General features: G+C 49.7%; 1 long non-coding RNA gene across 1 annotated transcript; it reads right to left on the bottom strand.

Annotated features, from left to right (window-relative positions):
• Positions 1-306: 306 nt before the first annotated feature.
• On the bottom strand, positions 307-18,952 carry LOC118924583 (uncharacterized). The gene is made up of 5 exons (XR_005029669.2): positions 18,852-18,952; positions 14,069-14,178; positions 11,755-11,841; positions 1,815-1,909; positions 307-1,289 (listed from the first exon to the last, which is right to left on the bottom strand). It is a non-coding gene; the product is annotated as an uncharacterized LOC118924583 (long non-coding RNA).
• Positions 18,953-19,823: the final 871 nt, after the last annotated feature.

Genomic DNA, 19,823 nt, shown 5'->3' with positions numbered 1-19,823 from the left:
GACAAACATGTGTTTTAAAAAATGGATATTTGGGGGGAAATCCTCCTTCCCTCTTATCATGCAGCAAAATAAATCCCAAATGCATTAAAGAATCTAAAGTGAAAGCTTTGCAAGATCTAAAAGAATATGACAATGACTATTTTACACACTCTGAGGTTGGGAAAAGATTTTCTGGGCAAAAAGTTTATGGAAAGAAACAATGGAATAAAATATTGATTCATTTTGACCCCATAAAATTTTGTTACTGAATTTCAAAAACATTATGATCAAAATTAAGAGACAAATAGAAGCTGAAAAATATTTGCAATACATATAAAAGTTTAATATACTTATAAATTCATGAAAGACTGAAATAAAAACCAAACAAAAAATTTTTTTAAAACCTACAATAACTTAATAGAAAAATGAGAAAAAAGTATAAATAATTTATTCACAAAAGAAAATATACAAATGGTTAATTCATGCATGGGGAAAATGTTCAAGTTCACTAATAACTGAAACAAATTGAATCAAAAGCAAGGTGTCATTTTTGCCTATCACATGGCTTAAACTTCTTAAAAATAATAATACCCATTGTTAGTAAGGTTATGTTAAGACTGACACTTTCCTATGCTGGTGGTGAGGGTGTACATTTGTCAATACTTAACTTCTTTATAAATTCCTTACCCATGGACATTGTAATCCCACTTCTGTGAATATTTCCTAGAGAAATAATCAGAGATGCAAGTATTTATGTTCCAAAATGCTTGCTGAAGCACTATCTATAACAGTGTAGAATTGGAAAAAACACAAATCTCTCTTGCTAGGAGAATGGTTACATAAATTATGGTGCATTCATAGAAATGGATTTATGCCATCATTAAAATAATGGTGTAAAAGAATATTGGATACTATGAGAAAATGCTAATATATTAAGAAAAGCAGGGTACATGTTATCTATGTATATGCACATATATATTACATTTAACACTCTCCAAAATAGAAAAAAATTTCTAAATATTAATGTCATTTCCCTCAGGAGGTAGAAGTGTGGATTATTGTCCTGTTCTTTTTACTTTTCTACATTTCCATTGTTGATTGAATTAATAATTTAATTATTAAAAATAGAAAAAAACATTTAAAGACTATTGGTATCTATGTGGTTATCACTCTTTCAACATTTATTCGAAATGATCTTCAGATCATTTGAGTAGTGGAGTTCAAACTTCTAGAAATTCTTTTGCAGATGATTCTTATTTAAAAACATCCAAACATTTTCAGAAAAATCCTGTCCATTGTTTAGGTGAAATCTGCAGGACACAAGAAAATTTTTTCCAGCTTTTACTGACATATAATCGACAAATAGATGTATAAATTTAAAGTGTACCGCGCAATGATTTTACACACACACACACACACACTTGAAATGACTACCACAATCCGGTTACTTAGCACATTCATCACCTCATGTGGTTACCCCTCTGCTGTAGATCCCTGGGGCCACCAGCCAGGCTCTTAGTGCTTCTCAGCTGGCCTCCCAACTGGTCCCAAGAGGCCAGCCTCCCCTCCTGTCCGTCCACACTCGAGGTCAGCCGACTCAGTGCATCAGTGACTTAATCCTGGCTCTGGCCTCATCCCTGCCCTGCTCACGTCTGACTCCCAGCAGCTGGAAGACTGACAACTTACCTTCCCAGCCTTGCCTGCCACAGGCCCTTATAGCACTTTCAAGCTCTTTCTGGCTAGGTAGCACCCTCCCCACTCACTCTGGGCTTCGCTTGTTCTGTTCCTTCGACCTGGAGGGAACAGGGCCTGGGATTCCCTAACGTGGATCATACCTGGGAGGTCCACCCTCCTCCAGGCCTGCTTCCCTCTGGGAAGTCCACTCAGAGCTGCTCAACCGCAGCTCTTCCCCTCATTAGGCAGTAGGAACCTGGAGGGCAGAGGTGGGCACAGGCCTTGGTCAGGCAGGCTTTTAGTCAAGGCTGTTTGGTGGACGAAAAGAAGGAAGGGAGGGCAGGAAACAGGTGAGAGGGGAGGAAATACAACTAACTCAGCTGGGGGCTCCAAGTCCTTCTGGGGCTAAACACAAGACTCAGAGCACCTAAACTCCATGTTTAGGATGTTTGCTGAAATACAAGAAAATGGGTTTAGTGAGGGGAAAGGATAGAAGAGAAGCTCTTGGATAATGAAACTACCTAAGGCCACGGCGTTGTACCCACTTAAGGTGATCAGAGAGCAGACAGGGCTAAGCCCTTGACTTCAATACCCTCTACAACCCACATTTCACCTTACTGGCTACCCACTGGGGGAGGTTAATTTTGTTTTCACTGGCTTGAGGACGGTGGGATCGTTTGAGAACACCTTGGGCGAGAAGCAAGCGCATGTTCACTAAGGCCGCGGGGGTGCCCCTCGGCGGCCATCACCACGTCCCCGTGGGCCCGGCCTGGGCGCCTCTGCTGTTCTAGGTGAAATACGGAATCTCAGGTGGGAGGTCTGCTCTGAGGTGCTGCCTTCACTTCCCTTCGCGTTCCTGTTGGGCCCGATCCGGGCCGTGCTTACAAACCCATATACTGCATTCCTTTTGGAAGTATGGCTTCCTACTCATATCAACATGAAACTCTATTGAACTTGACTTATCTCCATCCCTTTCAATTTTTCAAACCCATTTAGTGAGATTCAAAAGTATATATTAGTCCCTCATACATACAGAATGACATACTTACCATTATTCACTGAAGTGTTGTTTGTAATAGTATAAGATCGAAAAACAACTAAATGTCAATTAAGAAGGGATTGATTAAATTATGGTTCAAAAAGTGGAATACCGTGCAGCTATGAAACAGTGAGAAGCTCTTGGTGAACTGACCTTGAAATGACTTCCCAGACAGTGTTATGTGAAGAAAGCAAGGTAGAGAACAACGTATGTAGAATGCCCTGTTCAATTAAAAAGGAGAACAAATTAAAATGAGTATTTATTTGCTTACAAATGTGTAACCTGTCTATGGAAGAACACCTAAGAAACTGAGCAGCTGGGTGGCGGGGGGCAGGGATGGAAGGCAGGCTTTTTATTGGACATTCTTTTGTGCCTTTGGGATCTGGGGTGAGGTGAATGCATTACGTTTTCAAGAAACAAATGAATTTAAGCCTCTTATTAGGTGACATTGTGAGGAACTATGCAGAGTATTTACACAGATGCGGCCCCTGCCTGCTAGGACCCGGGGACAGAACCAAATCCGGGCACAGGAGAGGCCCAGCAAGAGCCGGCCAAGAGCAGCCGGTGACGGGCGGCCGCGCAGCCGGGTGCGGGTCGTGCCCTCCAGGCCTCCAGGCCTCCAGGCCTCCAGCCCGGGCTGCCCGGGATGCTGAACGCCGCCCGCCTCGCTTCTCCCTTTGGGCTCCAGGGTGTCCATGTGTCCTGAATTACTTCAGGTTTATTTTTGTTCAATTAAAACTTGACCTGTTCTAATTTAAACTTCCAAAAGGAATGCAGTATATGGGTTTGTAAGCACGGCCCGGATCGGGCCCAACAGGAACGCGAAGGGAAGTGAAGGCAGCACCTCAGAGCAGACCTCCCACCTGAGATTCCGTATTTCACCTAGAACAGCAGAGGCGCCCAGGCCGGGCCCACGGGGACGTGGTGATGGCCGCCGAGGGGCACCCCCGCGGCCTCAGCGAACATGCGCTTGCTTCTCGCCCAAGGTGTTCTCAAACGATCCCACCGTCCTCAAGCCTCGAGGAAAACCGAGATTAACTAGGATTTTCATTCCATTCTAGTAAGGGGCGGGGGGGATCTCATTAGTATGAGAAATGGTTTATTAAATAGGATATTAAAATACACTCAACCTTTCACTTGCATTTTGCTGACACTTCCTTTCCAGCCAGGTCACCTACCTTTTTACATCACTGATGAAAATTAACATTCCGGACGATGACTCCCAGACCCCACAAGGTCCAAACTACCAAAGAGAGACCTGCTTGGGTACATGCATGAGAAGACATTTTAGTCATATTTTTAAAAATACTTAGTGAACTGGAAAGTGTTCAGGAAATATAAAATATTAAATGAGAAAATCCAAGACGCAGCATGATGCCAAACCTCTGTGTGTGTGTGTGTGTGTGTGTGTGTGTGTGTGTAAAAGACAAAGGTAAAATTAGTATTTTAGAGCAGGTTTTTCTGTGCAGTAAGGACTATCAGTGATATTTATTTTCTTCTTTAATTTCTCTACTTTCCTTAGTTTTAAAAATGAGTTTTTTAATGGTTTCATAATCAGACCAAAACAATCTGAGTTTTAGAAAATGTCATTTGCATTCCGTACGCTCTACTAAGGCGCAGAGTGGGAATGACTAAGCTTAGCAAGATATTCAGCGACTCCAAAGGGTTGAAACAAAAACATTCAGTCTGCCAGACCGCTCTCCCCACCCACCCGTGAATCGAGTCCCTGGGACTCTCCGGTTTGAACATTTCCGTGAGGAACACAATTTGCTGCACAGATTTCGCGAGCACCTGGGATCGCAGCTCCCCAACCACAACCTCCCGCGAGGACGTGCATGACCAGGGGCCACACTTCTCCCCAGGAAAGGTCATGCGGCACTTCTGGGGCCTGACCCCTCTGCTGGGCTCAGACCTGCCAGGGGACCATTAGGGGGATGAAGCTGATGAATAATAAATTGCGCATTTACACAGCCCCTGCCATCCCAAAAGACCGTAAAGTGCCTTATAAACGAACAGATAAATCACATGCTGGGAACGCAAGCTCCACCCTGACATGCTTGCGGCCCCTCCTGGGGAGAAAGGGACATTGTTAAACGGTGACCCATCCAAATGGACAGGAAGCCAGGAGCTGCCCATTATGTTGATTTCACCAGCAGCCTGTGGATGGAAAACAGCCAATCCCTGGGCAGCTGAGGAAAAAGGCATCCAACCCTTAGCGAATGGGGAGGGTGGGAAGAACCCCCGTGGCCTTCCGGAAGAGCCGGAGCCCAGACACCCCACCGGGCATCCCCCCAGAGCCTGCGGTCAAGGAATGTAGCTTCTCAGCCAGCCAGGACCACCGGCCTTTGCTGGGACTTCCCCCACCGCCCGAGCCTCGGTTTCCCGATCTGTAAAACGAGCACAGCAACAATAGCAATACCACCTGCTGCAGGTGTGCTGCAAGGATCAAACAAAACCACATGGGGCGGTCCAGGGAGGCAGCCGGGGCCATGGTTCCTCCCCCTTCCCCTTTTCCTAAGTCTCACATGGCTCTACAGTTGGTGTAAATACGGAGAAACTTTCTAGAAAAGAAAAACTTTCCTTTTTAACCACCACGAGATGTGAATGGGGAAATCACCAGGAGAGTATTTTGAGCCCCGTGGGGGCTGCCAGCTTCAGCGAGTATTTATCATTCTGTCAGAGCAGAAGGAAGCCGAGTCTTCCAGAGCAATGTCCAACAGACTGTGGAAATTTAGGGCAAATCTTAAGGAAAATCCACATTTCCTCCCATCTCAGCAGGTGTCCTGCTTAGTACCTAGTGGAAATGGTGGCCTCGTGTGCCCGTGGTATACAATTATCCCAAGCTCTCAGGCCTTACAGAACATTAGATATGATACACCTTACCCCCTCCCAAGAGCAGAGGTCATGGAAAGGCACAAAGAAAAATCCTTCCAGAAATACAGTCACGAGAGCCCTCACTCTTAAGGGGCGCCTGGAGGGAGTTCCTCAAAAAAGATTCATGCTATCACTTTCCTTGGAGTTGCAAAATATGTCATCATTCATGGTGGGGGTGAGAGATTTATCTGGAAACCATTCCTTAGACCTAAATGAGAGTAAGGCTATTTTGAATATTACTATTCCTAACAGTCACCACCTCCTGGGCGCCGGTCCCTGATGACCTGCAGTGTAGACCTGGCTTCCCAGTGGGGTCCCCAGGCCAACCGCATCGCCATCACCCGGGGCTCGGAGAGACACAGGCTCCTGCCCAGGCCCAGGCTGGTCGATTCAGAGTCTGATTTTAACAAGACCTGCAGGTGACTCGTGTGCACCTACAGCCGCAGAAGCACCCGCCTGGCGACCTCACCGAGGGGCCTCCATGGCGCTCCACGGCCTCATCTCAGGCGACCGACAGTGGAGGTGGAATTCCGTGTGACCAAGAGGGCAAATGATTTGCCCCGACTGGCACAGAGCTGGAGCAAAGCTCGCCGACTCCCTCTCTCTCAGGGGGTTTCAGTTCATGTCCAGATCTGGGCTTCCGTTTGCCCCAGGCACAGGGGGACACGGCGCAGAAGGCCCCGCGTCCCTCTGCCTCTCCAGACGGGAGCACTGTAGCCAGGTAAACAGCTGCTGATTCATCAACAAACTCAGCAGAACCTTCCAGGGCTTCCTCTAACTTCTTGCTGCCCCTCCATATCCCCTTAGCAGCACGCGGGCCCCAGACCATTCGGGGGGGGCAACAGACAAGGCTAAGCGAGGGGAGACCCGGAAGCCTCCCCCTGGGGCCCTATCCTAGGGGTTGTGGGGAGCCAGGTGGAGGGGCTGCCTTTAAGAAGGAAAAAGTTTAGGATGGGGAGGATAGAGACAAAATAGTACAAAACTGAAGAAAAGCTTAGACTTTTCTGTACTTCAGCATCTGCTTATGTACCCTTTAATTCTGTACAAAACTTGACAATTTGGAAAGTTCTAGGATTCTATGAAACAAGATAGAATAACACCCCGTCCTGGATACATGAGTCTTCCCACTTCAGTGCCCCATCTGACAGCTGCCTCGACTGCGGACCTGAATTTTGACTCAAGGGCCTGGCTAATGGTGGAAATCCCAGCACCAAAGGAGACCACTTAGAGATCCGGGGGGGGAAGGAGGCCTTCCCAAGCCCCCCACAGTCACATGGCGCAGGAATGCAGCCTCTCTTTGGAAGCCAGCCCCTAGCTGCGGCGGGACACACCGGCCAAGAGGCTATCATTTTTGAACTTGGGAAGCTAGAGGTGAGAATTCTCCAACAACTGCAGGAAGGGCAGGGTGACCCTGCAGGGACAGGATCTTTGACAGGGGAGAGACGAACATGCCGGACCTGCCCAGGACAGCACTGGCTACCTCTGACTGGGGCCTCATGAACGAGGGCCTGCCTTTTCTCTATGCAAATCTGTTCTGAAGTTAGCTTTAGAGACAACAAAGAAAGAAAAAAGGGAAAAAAAAGGAACGAACTCATTTGGAGCTCTCTGGTTCCCATCCTTTGCTCTTTTAAGTAAGGGGCTTCCCTATTGTGCCAAAAATCACCGCAGAGATCCCTTCCCCGACTTCTTCCCCAAATGCTTTTATAATACTGTGTGCTTACCGCTCGAGGGATGTCCAGGGACCAAGTCTCTTTGCATAAATCACAAGGAACTTTAAAGGAGACCATTCCTACTCTGAGGATTTAGAAAATTCCTAGCAAGGGAAAAACCTATTACGTCACAGTGCATGCATTTCCCAACAATTATTACCGGGATTAGGTTTTGGGGCTGGTAGATTAAAATGTGTCACCCTTAATACTTCAACTTCTAAAGAATAAGGCAAGAAAACCAGTCACTGAAAAGTCAGCGTCCTCTCTGCTGAGTGAACTGCATTAACATCACTGTGCTTATTTTAAATCCTTCTGTGATACAATGCAAAGCAAAACAAAGGAATAAAACCACAGAAACATGAACTGTTACTGTTCTAGAAACCAGTGAACTTTCTGATAATTGCATGTATACTTCAGAGGCAAAGAGGATACACTAGAAAATTCTAAGCATATGCAAAATAGGGCACGAACCTTTGGGACGTGCTCCTGTGTTTCTGACTATGCCAGCTGACTGACCCCATGACCACAGGGTCCACATTTATGTAGGTGAGACCAGAAACCTGGTAGCTTTGCTTCCTGACCGCACTCCTTGGAAATATCAGCATGAACTGTAATTAAATTTGGCACTTTGTATGTATTTCCCAGCAGTGTTTTCTGAGTGGTGGGCCGTGGATACAAAACATGAAGCTTCCACAGCTCTTCAGGACCAAAGTGGCAATGAGTTTGCCAGGGTCATCTGCTCAAGGTTTTAGGCCTGCAGGGGAGAAATTCTTACAAATACCAGAATATCCTTAGAACGGTCTACAGAAAATATGTGAAAAAGCATTCCTCATCTCTGTGGCTTGCAGAAGGCCCAGCCCCCTGTAGGACAGCATTACAGGGCCCAGGCACACATTCACGCCTGTGGCGGGTGCCAGAGAGGAAGGGGTGGAGGTGCATTTGCAACAGAAGGGCAATGGAGCATCCCTCTGCCCACCCAAGAGCCAAAGGGCTGGGCTGCGCTTGTGCCAACTACCCATCATCCGGGCACCTGCTGGCAGCTGGCAGAAGTGCACGTGTGAATGAGCCAGGGGTCTGGGGAGGCACTGGGCCCCCTCAGCTCTGACCACCTGTACCTCTACTCCAGCCCAGAAGCAAGGCCTCCACATGTCCTTGGGTCCACAGGGACTGAGGAAGCCCTAGCGGTCAGAAGGGACCTCACGTCTCCTGCACAGAAAACTCCCTAAATGAATATCCTGCCGTAGACAAGACGCCCGCAGAGTTGTGCCCCGTTCAGTCCCCACACCGGCTGCCGCGTTTGTTTCGTGGGCCAGCTGAAGACCTGCCCCAGCCCACAGCCCTCTCCTCCTGGGATGACTGGCTCGCGTAAACAGGGGACAGAGCTCAGAGAAGGGATGCCCAGCCATCCATGCCCCCACGCCAGGGCTTCTGGAGCCTGGCGGTGGGCGGCGCGCCACACCACACAGGGCCCTGCTCCGTTACGGAGCTGCTGGTCTCTGCCCACTCTGATGGCCACACACGGGTCCTGGCGAGCCCCTCAGCAAGCTGCCCAAGGCCATCCCCCGACATCTGTTAGAACTCCCTTGATTATTAGTAATGGACCCCTAATTGCTTCAAGTAACTGAAAAGTCCAGAAGAACAAACACTGTCTTCAGGCACAGCTGGATCCAGGAGCTCAATTGAAATCATCAGGCCTCTGCTGCTTCTCCTCTCCCCTGGGTCAGGCCTAGGTCATGTGACCATCCTTAGGGCCAAAGACGGGGCGCTACAATGGGCCACCCCACCACAATCACGTGACTTAGAAGAGGGAAGAAGCAGTTTCCCAACACATCAGGGTTGCTGGACAGGCAGAAAAACAAACAGCCTCACTACAAGACCCGGGGGAGCTTCTCAGACCAAGACACTCCTCTGTCGGCTACCCTGACCAGCCGCTAGCAGTATGAGGGAAAGTGCCCACGGGACGCCAGGATGGCGGGCACACTGACGCTATCTGGCTGGCCGCCCGCTGTATTTTATGCAGCTACTCTCCCGGGGATCAGCTGGTGGGGACACGTCTCTCTGCAGCCCCCCCTGAAGGCCCTCTGATTTCCCACGCCGCTTCCCGCAGAACACAGCGCTCAAGCCAGCCCCGAGAGCGTGCTACCACGCCAGGCCCAGCCCCCACCCTGCTGTGGGGCGCTGGGGACTCTAAGATGCGTGCGTGGAGCACACTCCCTTCAAGCTCTATGACCATCATTCCTGCATGTCGCGTGGTGTGAGTCACCCCCGTTTTTGCCCCAAGAACTGGGATGATGCGGTCTTGAACTGGCTGAGTGTTCAGACTGCATTTGCACTTAGCAGGGGTTAAAAGGGCCCTCCAGGCACCCACACCCAAACGGGTTCACCCCAATCACTGCCGGCTCTGTGCCCAGGTCATACTGAGCACCGTCGTCCCAGCCCTGCGCACCCCCTGCGCAGCCCTTGCCCTGGGTACTGGGAAGCCCTTCAAACAGATGCCAGGACAGGGCAGGGAATAGGCCTCCCCAAAGTCCAAAAGGAGGGAAGTGCCGAGTCCGTTTGAGAAACAGCAAGTGAGCAGATAACCCGATCTTAAAAGTCTGACTTTCTGACCTGAAGACTGAGGGGCTGGGTGTGGGGCTCTCCCACGCACACCAGGCCTCGAGGAGGCCGCGCGAGGGCCGGACCCACCGACGTGTGCTTGGGGCGGCTCGGTAAAGACGGCGCTTGTGTGTGTTTGTTCTGATCCGAATGGTGAGGCGGCCCGATTTCTTAGGCAATTATGGAAGGAAACGTAAAGGTACGAAAACTTGCTTGAAGTTGCCTGCATGGTTTTATATGAAACAGTGTAACTTCATTCTTTTATATTCAATCCGCCTGGAATCGCGACCTGCAGTTTCTGAAGCTGCTGAGCCCGGGACTCGCGGGTCGAGGGCAGCTAGTATTTCAACCCGAGACAAAAGTGGGAGGGAAGGGGGCAGCGAGGACCCGAAGGGCCGGCCGACCCCCGCGCGCCCCGCCGGAGCCCCCGGCCCCCGGCCAGCCCCGCGCCCCCTCCGGACCCCGCAGCCGAGCGCCCCCGGGGCCCGCCTCCCGGCCCCTCGCCGACTCCCCCCAGGACGCCGCCCCGGGGTCTCTGGAACGACCCGCAGCGCCCACCCCCGCTCCTCCTCGGGGCGGAGCGCGTGTCCCCTTCCCCGGTTCCTTACAGAGCCTGCGCTTCTCTGCGCCCAGCGGGCCCCGCGGCCAGTGCCCTTCCCAACTCGGGGGTCCTTCTGACGCGGGAAGGCGGACCCGGCCCGGGAGCGGGACGGGGACCCCAGGCTCAGAGCAGGGTGGGGGCTCCGGACAACAGCGCGGTGCCCCACCGCGGGCCTCGCTCTGGCTTGCGGGCGCCCCGCTTGGTTTTCTGACCTCGCCCAGGTGCTGCTTTTCCCCCTCCGGCCCTGAACAAATGATTTGCAACCTGGGCGATGCAGCAGGCAAGCCCACACGACGTGGTGAAAACAGGAGGGACGCCCTCTTGAAAATTAGACTGCATTTTAAAACCCAATTTGTTAAAAAGTAACTTCCGTAACATACTCGTAAACAAACAGACAAGAACCCAGCCCGCCCACCCTGGGAGCAAAGCTGGCGGCCTTGAGTGATGTGCTCCCAGCCCAGGAAGCTGCTATCCTGGGAGGAAATCAGAGCAGTAAAATTCTTGTAAATAACCAGCAAGACTAATAATAAATGTAATGGCTCTTCAAAGATAAATATTTTGGGACCACTTAGCCCGTCTGCATCCCCAGCCCCTCTTCTCCCCACCGCCTATGAAACCCTAGGCAGCGCACCACCCCGGGGCTCTCTGGTCCCCGCCTGGCCTGAGCCGGGAGCGCTGTCCCCTCGCTGTCTCTCTAAGTAAAAGCCTCTGTCCCGCTCTCCTACCTTGGGTGTTTGTGAAGTTCATTCTTCGGCGCCACGAACAAGAACCCGGCGTCAGGAGGAGCGGGGAGGGGGCTTTCCCTGCACACACCCCCCACCAGGTTACAGGCCCTCAGTGGCTCAGCTCACCCCCTTCTGCCCCGCCGGCTGCTGGGCAGGTAACCCACACGACCACACTATGGGCTCCCCTGCCCTCGGGCTTCCCGGGAGGACAGGACAGAGGGGGCAGCTACCTGCCCAGCTGGGTTGGGGGGAGCCTCCGGGAGGCTGGGAGCTGACCCAAGGGACTCCCGTTGGGTAGCCCTCTTCACACGTCTCATTGCCTTAAAAAAATGTAAGGTATAATCAATCCGTGCTTCCTGTGGGGATTTGTCATACTCAAAAGGCATTTTTTAAGGTGGTAAGGAGAAAAACATACTCATCTTTAAGCTCACCCACCTCGGGCGCCACGGGGCGCCTTGCTGCCCTGGGGCCGGCCCGGCCCGTTCCCTCTACTCTCAGCCAGAATCTGCAGAGCCCCCCTTCCCCGATTCTTGCAGGTCTCTGCTCACCTGCCACCTTACCAGTGAGGTTGTCCTTCACCCTAAGGAGCCCGGTAGCCTCGCCGCTTACAGGCCTGGCCCTCATCCTCCCAGCCTTTATGATCTGATGCAATAGAGGACTCACAGCTGTTATGAAATTAAGATTGCATGGACATTTTCGATTTACTCAATTCTTTTTCAAAGCTTATCCGTTTCAGTTTCCAAAATGTTGTAGTCCCATTCAGCATTTAAATGTTAATGAGGTCAAGAGCTTTGGGCTAAAATCAAGTGTTATCCAGAACATTGCACAATCTCTATTAGCTTAAAAGTTTAAAGGTCAGCCTCAGGTGATTTCACGTGCTTATCCTATATGAGAGGACATTAATGTGTTAGTCAAAAACATTGCACTGTGAGGATATTAATTTATACCTCATTAAGTACAAAGCCCTGGGAAGAATGGCGGTTTCCTGATTTTCATTGCAAATGCCAAATGGATGTGTGGAGGAGCTGGTCTTGAGCTGTTTCCCATTTGGCCTGTAGCGCAGACCTGAGCCCTCAGCCAGGCAGTAAACACTAGAACACAGGCGGCATTAAGAGTCCTGGGGCACAGGGACCTGTGGACACACAGACGGAAGGACGCGCTCACCGCAGCCCAGGCTCTGCCCCAGCTGCCTGGAATGAGAGAACACGAGCCCTGCTTGTCTCGGCTGGAATGAACCGTGAAAGGCGTCTCAGCTGGAACATGATACCCATTGCCTTTGAGATAAGGAGTTATTTTTTACATCTGAAAATTGGTGTTAGGTTTGAAAGCAAGCCCTTCCTACTTTAAAAAGGGGCCATGAGTTGTATGAGGTCCCGTGTGACAGCTGCACGCTGACGTCTTAATATGGGCAGCACGGGGGGATGCTGAGTGCGTCCAGGACAGCGGCTGCACCTCTGCAGGCACAGCTGTGGAGCGATTCGGCCCCCCTCCCAGGCGGCACCTCTTCAGCCCCCCCAGCCCCTGAATGCTTCGCGCCTCTGCTGCTAACTGGACAGTGACTTCTGCTCTTTTTTGGTGCAATTGCACTGAAATATCCTAAGTCCCTTTTATTGAAAGGTATTGGGTTAGTGGTTCTTACTTTAGCCTGCACAGTAGAAACATCTAGGAAGCTTTAAAAACATACTATGGACCATCCCCACCCCACACCAATTAAATACAAACCTCTGGAGCCAGGGCTTAGTGTTGATATTTTTAAAAACCTCCCCAGGTGGTACTCATGTACAACCAGGTTTGAGACTCTGTTCTCCCGGTGGTCAAGAGCAGAATGTCTGGAACCAGATCACTTGTGTTCCTATCATCTTCTTCATTTACCAGCTGTGTGACTTGGGGCATGTCACTCGACCTTTCTGTGCTTCACTTTTCTCAACTTTTAGAAATAATAATAATGCCTAACTCATGAAGCTATTGTAAGGAGTAGATGAAATCATGTGTAAGTAATAAGAATTGCCTATCATTGTGTTTAGATCTAAGAAAGTAGTGGACAACTTATGAGAGTCACCAGAAAATTCTTTCCATGTCTAGTCCAATGCTGTCAGGTGCGTCTGTGGGACGGAACAGAGCCTCCTCTCTCCTGAGCAACAAAGGTTGTGTGTCCCCTGACTTGGGTCCTAATGTATTTGAACCATGTATTGGCATCTGGCCGTTGTACTTTCTGCACCCCTATTCCTCAGCCTAAAGGCTACAGTTCTTCTGATCTCCCAAGTCTTATAGAAAATGCTAACAGTTTACGCATAGCAGCTGATGCTCCATTATTTAAACATTAGGCCAAGAGCAAGACCCTCTGAGAACGCAGCTCCCACCAACCGGAACGAATGGCAGCTGAGCCTTCCAGGGGCTGCACTCCCCTCATATTTATTTACCTGGCAGGCAGCAGAATGCACCCGTTTTGCTTTATGTCTAAAACTTTCCTTCCAGGCCCATTTTCTGGTGCCCCCGATGACATATCACAAAATGAAATAAAAGTATCAAGAACAGTAATTTATTCCTGAAATACATCTTCCAAGAGCTACAGATATCCACCACGTCGACCTCTCTTATCCTGAACCCAAGCTGTCACCTACATTAAATTACTTTCTAAATCAGAGGTAAACTTTATATCATAAAACACCATTCATAGCCACATCAATCCACCCTGAAATCTGCATTACTCTCTTGACCTGAACTCCGAGATATCCGCAATTCACAGATCGACCAGCTCTGCTCTATCAATATGCCTCACTCTGATGGTGTATTACACTAATAGATTCCCGGAGCTGCAGTTCACTTTGTTGATGTATAAGAGCAATATGTTAGGAAGGCCCCTGCTCACCTGGACGATGTGCAGCTGAAGTGGGCGCCCGGGGGAAGCAGGCTGGTGATGTATGACCCCGTCAAGGGCACCGACTGGGACAGAGCAAGTTCAGAGCGGGTTTGGTTTAGCTGCAGAGGAAAAGAGAAGCCCAGCTTGGATTCCACCAAGAAACCACGTTCCCACTGTCCTCACAAGGCCTCATTTTGCAGGACAAGTAAGCAGCTGCACATGCAGTTGAAAGCTGTGCTTAACTACTTTTGCCTGAGGACTGTTTGTTTGCAAGTAATATGAATCCCTCCAGAGGCTTGGACGAAAACAAAGACATAAAGATATTGCTTTTACTCTTGGGTTATAGAATGCATATCATAAAATTGTTCAAGGAAATTGCATGAGGACCTTCCTTCTATTAATTTCTAAAATATTGAGCAATTTGGGTAACTGTAGATGTATGCACCAAAAAGGGGTTTTAAGAATGTTCATATCAACTTTACTGTAATACCCCAAACCAGGAGTAAAACAAATGTCCATCAACTAGACATGGCATGGCATGGCATGGCGTGATAGAATGGAGTGTCATTAGCTATGGACACATAGTCCCCATGGCATACAGCAACAGCATTTATTTTAGCTCATGATTCTGTGGCCTGCTGGTCCAGGCTGGGCTCTGACATGTTGGAGGGGAAGAATAGCTTCATATGTTGGTCATTCTCTGTCTAGGACCAGCCAGCACATGCTTGTCCCATGGTAGGGGCAGAGACCCAAGCCCTAACAGGCCCAGTTTTCAAAGCTTTTTCAAGACTGTTTGCACCCCTTCTCCCCATGTCCTCTTGGCCAAAGACCTGATAAGCAATCACACTACAGCCTGCAGAGGAAAGGCATTGAAAAATAACACAACTAGGATAACATAACTAGTATTAACACAACTAGGATAACATGACTAGTATGGATCCAGGGAGGGTGGTCAGTATGCAATTTTTCCACAGGTGGGTAAATAAATTGTGATTATCGGCAGTCATATGATGGAGTACTATACAGCAATGAAAATGAACGAACTACTGCTATACACTACATCATAAATCTCACAGATATAACCGAGCAAAAGAAGTTAGACCAAAAGAATGCATAGGTACAATTCCACTTATATAAGCTCAAAAACAGGCACAACTAATGAAGGGGTTAGATGCCAGGCATGAGGGAGATTCTGCAGGTTTGTACTTACCTGTTTCTTTATCCAGGTAGTGACTACCTTGATAGGTTCACATAGTGGCAATTCTTGCAGGCCACATGATTTGTGCATCTTAGGCATTTGTTATGCTTTGATTAAAAAGCTGGTTTAAAGGAAATTGAGCACAGCAGGTTACCACCTGCCAAGGTGTCATGCCTAGGGCAGGTAATAAAAGTATGACATTCAAGAATAAGAAGAAATTTAAGACATGAATGTCTTAAAGTTCGTGTTTTCATGATGTTATGCAGAAGGACCACGAGCAGCTACTTAGCGGGGCCCAGAAAGACAGCTTCCCGCATGGAGATAAAGCAGTCCTGCCACCTACAGTCTTTAAAAAAGAAAAGCTTCCTTGCAATACTTAGGAATAAACCTTACCAAGGAAGTGAAAGACCTATACCCTGAAAACTATAAGACACTCTTAAGAGAAATTAAAGGGGACACTAACAAATGGAAACTCATCCCATGCTCTTGGCTAGGAAGAACTAATATCATCAAAATGGCCATCCTGCCCAAAGCAATATACAGATTTGATGCAATCCCCATCAAATTACCAGCAACATTCTTCAATGAACTAGAACAAATAGTTCAAAAATTCATATGGAAATACCAAAGACCCCTAATAGCCAAAGCAATCCTGAGAAGGAAGAATAAAGTTGGGGGGATCTCACTCCCCAACTTCAAGCTCTACTACAAAGCCACAGTAATCAAGACAGTTTGGTACTGGCACAAGAACAGACCAGTGGAACAGAATAGAGACTCCAGACGTTAACCAAAACATATATGGTCAATTAATATATGATAAAGGAGCCATGGACATACAATGGGGAAATTGCAGTCTCTTCAACAGATGGTGCTGGCAAAACTGGACAGCTACATGTAAGAGAATGAAACTGGATCACTGTCTAACCCCATACACAGAAGTAAAATCCAAATGGATCAAAGACCTGAATGTAAGTCACGAAACCATAAAACTCTTAGAAAAAAACATAGGCAAAAATCTCTTGGACATAAACATGAGTGACTTCTTTATGAACATATCTCCCCGGGCAAGGGAAACAAAAGCAAAAATGAACAAGTGGGACTATATCAAGCTGAAAAGCTTCTGTACAGCAAAGGACACTATCAATAGAACAAAAAGGTACCCTACAGTATGGGAGAATATATTCATAAATGACAGATCCGATAAAGGGTTGACATCCAAAATATATAAAGAGCTCACGCACCTCAACAAACAAAAAGCAAATAATCCAATTAAAAAATGGGCAGAGGAGCTGAACAGACAGTTCTCCAAAGAAGAAATTCAGATGGCCAACAGACACATGAAAAGATGCTCCACATCACTAATCATCAGAGAAATGCAAATTAAAACCACAATGAGGTATCCCCTCACACCAGTAAGGATGGCCACCATCCAAAAGACAAACAGCAACACATGTTGGTGAGGTTGTGGAGAAAGGGGAACCCTCCTACACTGCTGGTGGGAATGTAAATTAGTTCAACCATTGTGGAAAGTAGTATGGAGGTTCCTCAAAATGCTCAAAATAGAAATACCATTTGACCCAGGAATTCCACTTCTAGGAATTTACCCTAAGAGCGCAGCACTCCAGTTTGAAAAAGACAGGTGCACCCCTATGTTTATTGCAGCACTATTTACAATAGCCAAGAAATGGAAGCAACCTAAGTGTCCATCAGTAGATGAATGGATAAAGAAGAGGTGATACATATACACAATGGAATATTACTCAGCCATAAGAAAAAAACAGATCCTACCATTCGCAACAACATGGATGGAGCTAGAGGGTATTATGCTCAGTGAAATAAGCCAGGCGGAGAAAGACAGGTACCAAATGATTTCACTGATATGTGGAGTATAAGAACAAAGGAAAACTGAAGGAACAAAACAGCAGCAGAATCACAGAACCCAAGAATGGACTAACAGGTACCAAAGGGAAAGGGACCGGGGAGGATGGGTGGGAAGGGAGGGATAAGGGGGGGAAAAGAAAGGGGGCCTTACGATTAGCATGTATAATGTTGGGGGGCACTGGGAGGGCTGTGCAAGACAGAGAAGACAAGCAGTGATTCTACAGCATCTCACTACGCTGATGGACAGTGACTGTAATGGGGTTTGTGGGGGGGACTTGGTGAAGGGGGGAGCCTAGTAACCATAATGTTCTTCATATAACTGTAGATTAATGATAATAAAATCAATTAAAAAAAATAAAAGAAAAGAAAGAAAGAAAGAAGAGAAAAGAAAAAGAAAAAAAAAGCTTCCTTGCTAATTATAGACTCAGCGGAACCTAAGGAGCTGAGTCTGGGAGTGGCCGGCACTGTGTCAGTCAGCATGGAGGCCCAGCATCCTCGGACAGGCGAGGGTTTTCAGCCGGCTTCCACTCACTGCCCGTGTGAACCCGCACAGAGTCATCCACACCCCCGCCCCAGCCTGGGTGTCTCTGACCAGGCCTGTGGGGATGGGCAGCAGCATCTCCCGCAGAAGGTCGTCAGGTGAGGAAACGAGCAGGCGCGTGTACCCCGCTTGGTCTGGGGACCGCCACCGGGAGCTCCTGTCGCCGACCGTCCGCGCACCGGCCCCCGGGTCCCCGGCGGCCGGCCACACGTGCGCAGGTCCCCACATCCGCCGCCGCCCGTCCTTCCCTCCATCAGCCAGCTCTCCCCGCCCCCTCTGCCCCCCCACCAACATCCGTGCGGAAGTGTGCTGTTGGGAGTTCATGAACCTGCCCTCGCGGCCCAGTTCTAGTGCGTTCTCCCTGCGGGACCAAACCCGCTACAGGTTTCGTTTGTTCCCTAAATGGGGGAGAGGACTCCTCCTTATGTCAGTGGGCTTCCCGGGAACTACACGGCGCCTTGGCCTCCTCCCAGGATCATGTCTACTCACTGGAGGGACAAGGGCTCTATGAACAAGGACGGGACACCCCACAGGGCGGCGCCCCCCGCCCCGCGCCCCCTCTTCCCGCCCTCCCGCCGGTGGGTGTGCCAGGCCCCCAAATCACCCTCCTGAAGCCCGCTGATTCCGTCTCCTGTTACGGGCTGCCCCCCCTAAAACTGTGCCCCCCACACACACACACGCAACCTTCAGATGGGCGCAGCCTGCGGAGGTCAGCCGTGACCTCGCCTGGACATAAAGCCTCTACACGGGGAGTGAAGTGAAGGGCGACCATGGGGTGGCCCTGATCCGCTGCGGGCGCTGCCCTTGTAAAGGGGCGTCAAGACAGCCCGATGAGACGGGAGAAGACGGCGGTCCTCACGCAGGGACGGGGCGGGCAGCCCCTCCCTCGCCCCCAGCAGGCGCCACGCCCGCCGCACCCCGCTCTGGGCCGCAGCCTGGGGCTCAGCCGCAGAGTCCGCCGAGTGCCCGCCCGTCGGGCCCCGGGGCAGCGGCGAACGGACACGCCTCCCCTCCTGCTGTGCTGTCGAACCAGCGTCCGCCCGCCTGGTCGCTGAAGCCAGGCAGCCGGGCAGCGGCCTCTCTCCCCCGGGCAGCGGCCTCTCTCCCCCGGGCAGCAGCCTCTCTCCCGGGCAGCGGCCTCTCCCTGCCATCTTTCTTGGCCCCCCTCTCACCAGGTCGCGCCCAGTTTCCCTCCTGCCTATTTCCAGCACGCAGGCACTTGTCTCCCTCCGCACCAGCACCGCCCCGGCTCCGGCCTCCTAGCGAGCTCTGCCCAGCTGCCCTCCGCCCTCCCTTGCTGTCTACTTTTTATTTTACTTCCAGTGGAATTTCCCACACTTGGAGCCGTGCGGGCATCGCCCGACCTCGTAAGCTCTTGGCAAGTTTCCGGTCACAGATTCTGGGCTTGTGTGGACCTGGCAGTGGGAATGCTGTCCACGTTCCGCAGTCCCTTGGCCTGATGAGGAACTGGGGACACGAGGTCCCACGGGGTTAGGAGGATGTGGACACTGAGAAATGAAAAAGGAGAGATCGCTACATAGGCAAAAATTTCAGACTAGCACTAAACTGTCATGTTATTTTAAAGGTTCTGCAAAACTGTACTCTTCCCTCTAAAATGTAATTGGGATAGGGGAGGGGACAGGAGCCAGGCTTGAACATAATGTAAATGGTAAACAGTGGCAATATCAGGTGGAAAGAGGCAAAGAACACAGACTTAAGTAACTTATCAGCAGACCAGAATTCCAGTCCTTGTGCCTCCTGAGCTGTGTGATCTTATGCTAATTACTTAACATCTCGGAGCCTTAATTTTGTTATCTGTAAAGCGGTAGCATTAATGGCACGTATCTTTTACTGGGAACGTTAAATGAGATCATGCTTGTGAAACACCGAGCTCAGTGTAAGTGTTCAGTAAAGTTAGTGTCAGTAACCATAAAAAATGATTGTTAGGGAAGGCCTACGGCCAGAAGGCAAATGCCACTGATGTGTCGATGCTAAGAGAGGGCACGATGACCCCTGGACCTTCCAGGCTGAGCCAGGCTGGTAAGTCACCAGAGGTTTTAAGAACTCAGGCTTTTTCTGGGTTAAAAAGGTGTGAAAAACAGTGGATTCAGAATTGAGAGACGGTGGTTTGGTCCTGCCAGGAA

This window comes from Manis pentadactyla, chromosome 9 (assembly GCF_030020395.1).
Source record: "Manis pentadactyla isolate mManPen7 chromosome 9, mManPen7.hap1, whole genome shotgun sequence".
NCBI lineage: Eukaryota > Metazoa > Chordata > Mammalia > Pholidota > Manidae > Manis > Manis pentadactyla.
The sequence above is the reverse complement of the archived record's forward strand: the minus strand, read 5'-3'. Positions and strand labels throughout refer to the sequence as shown.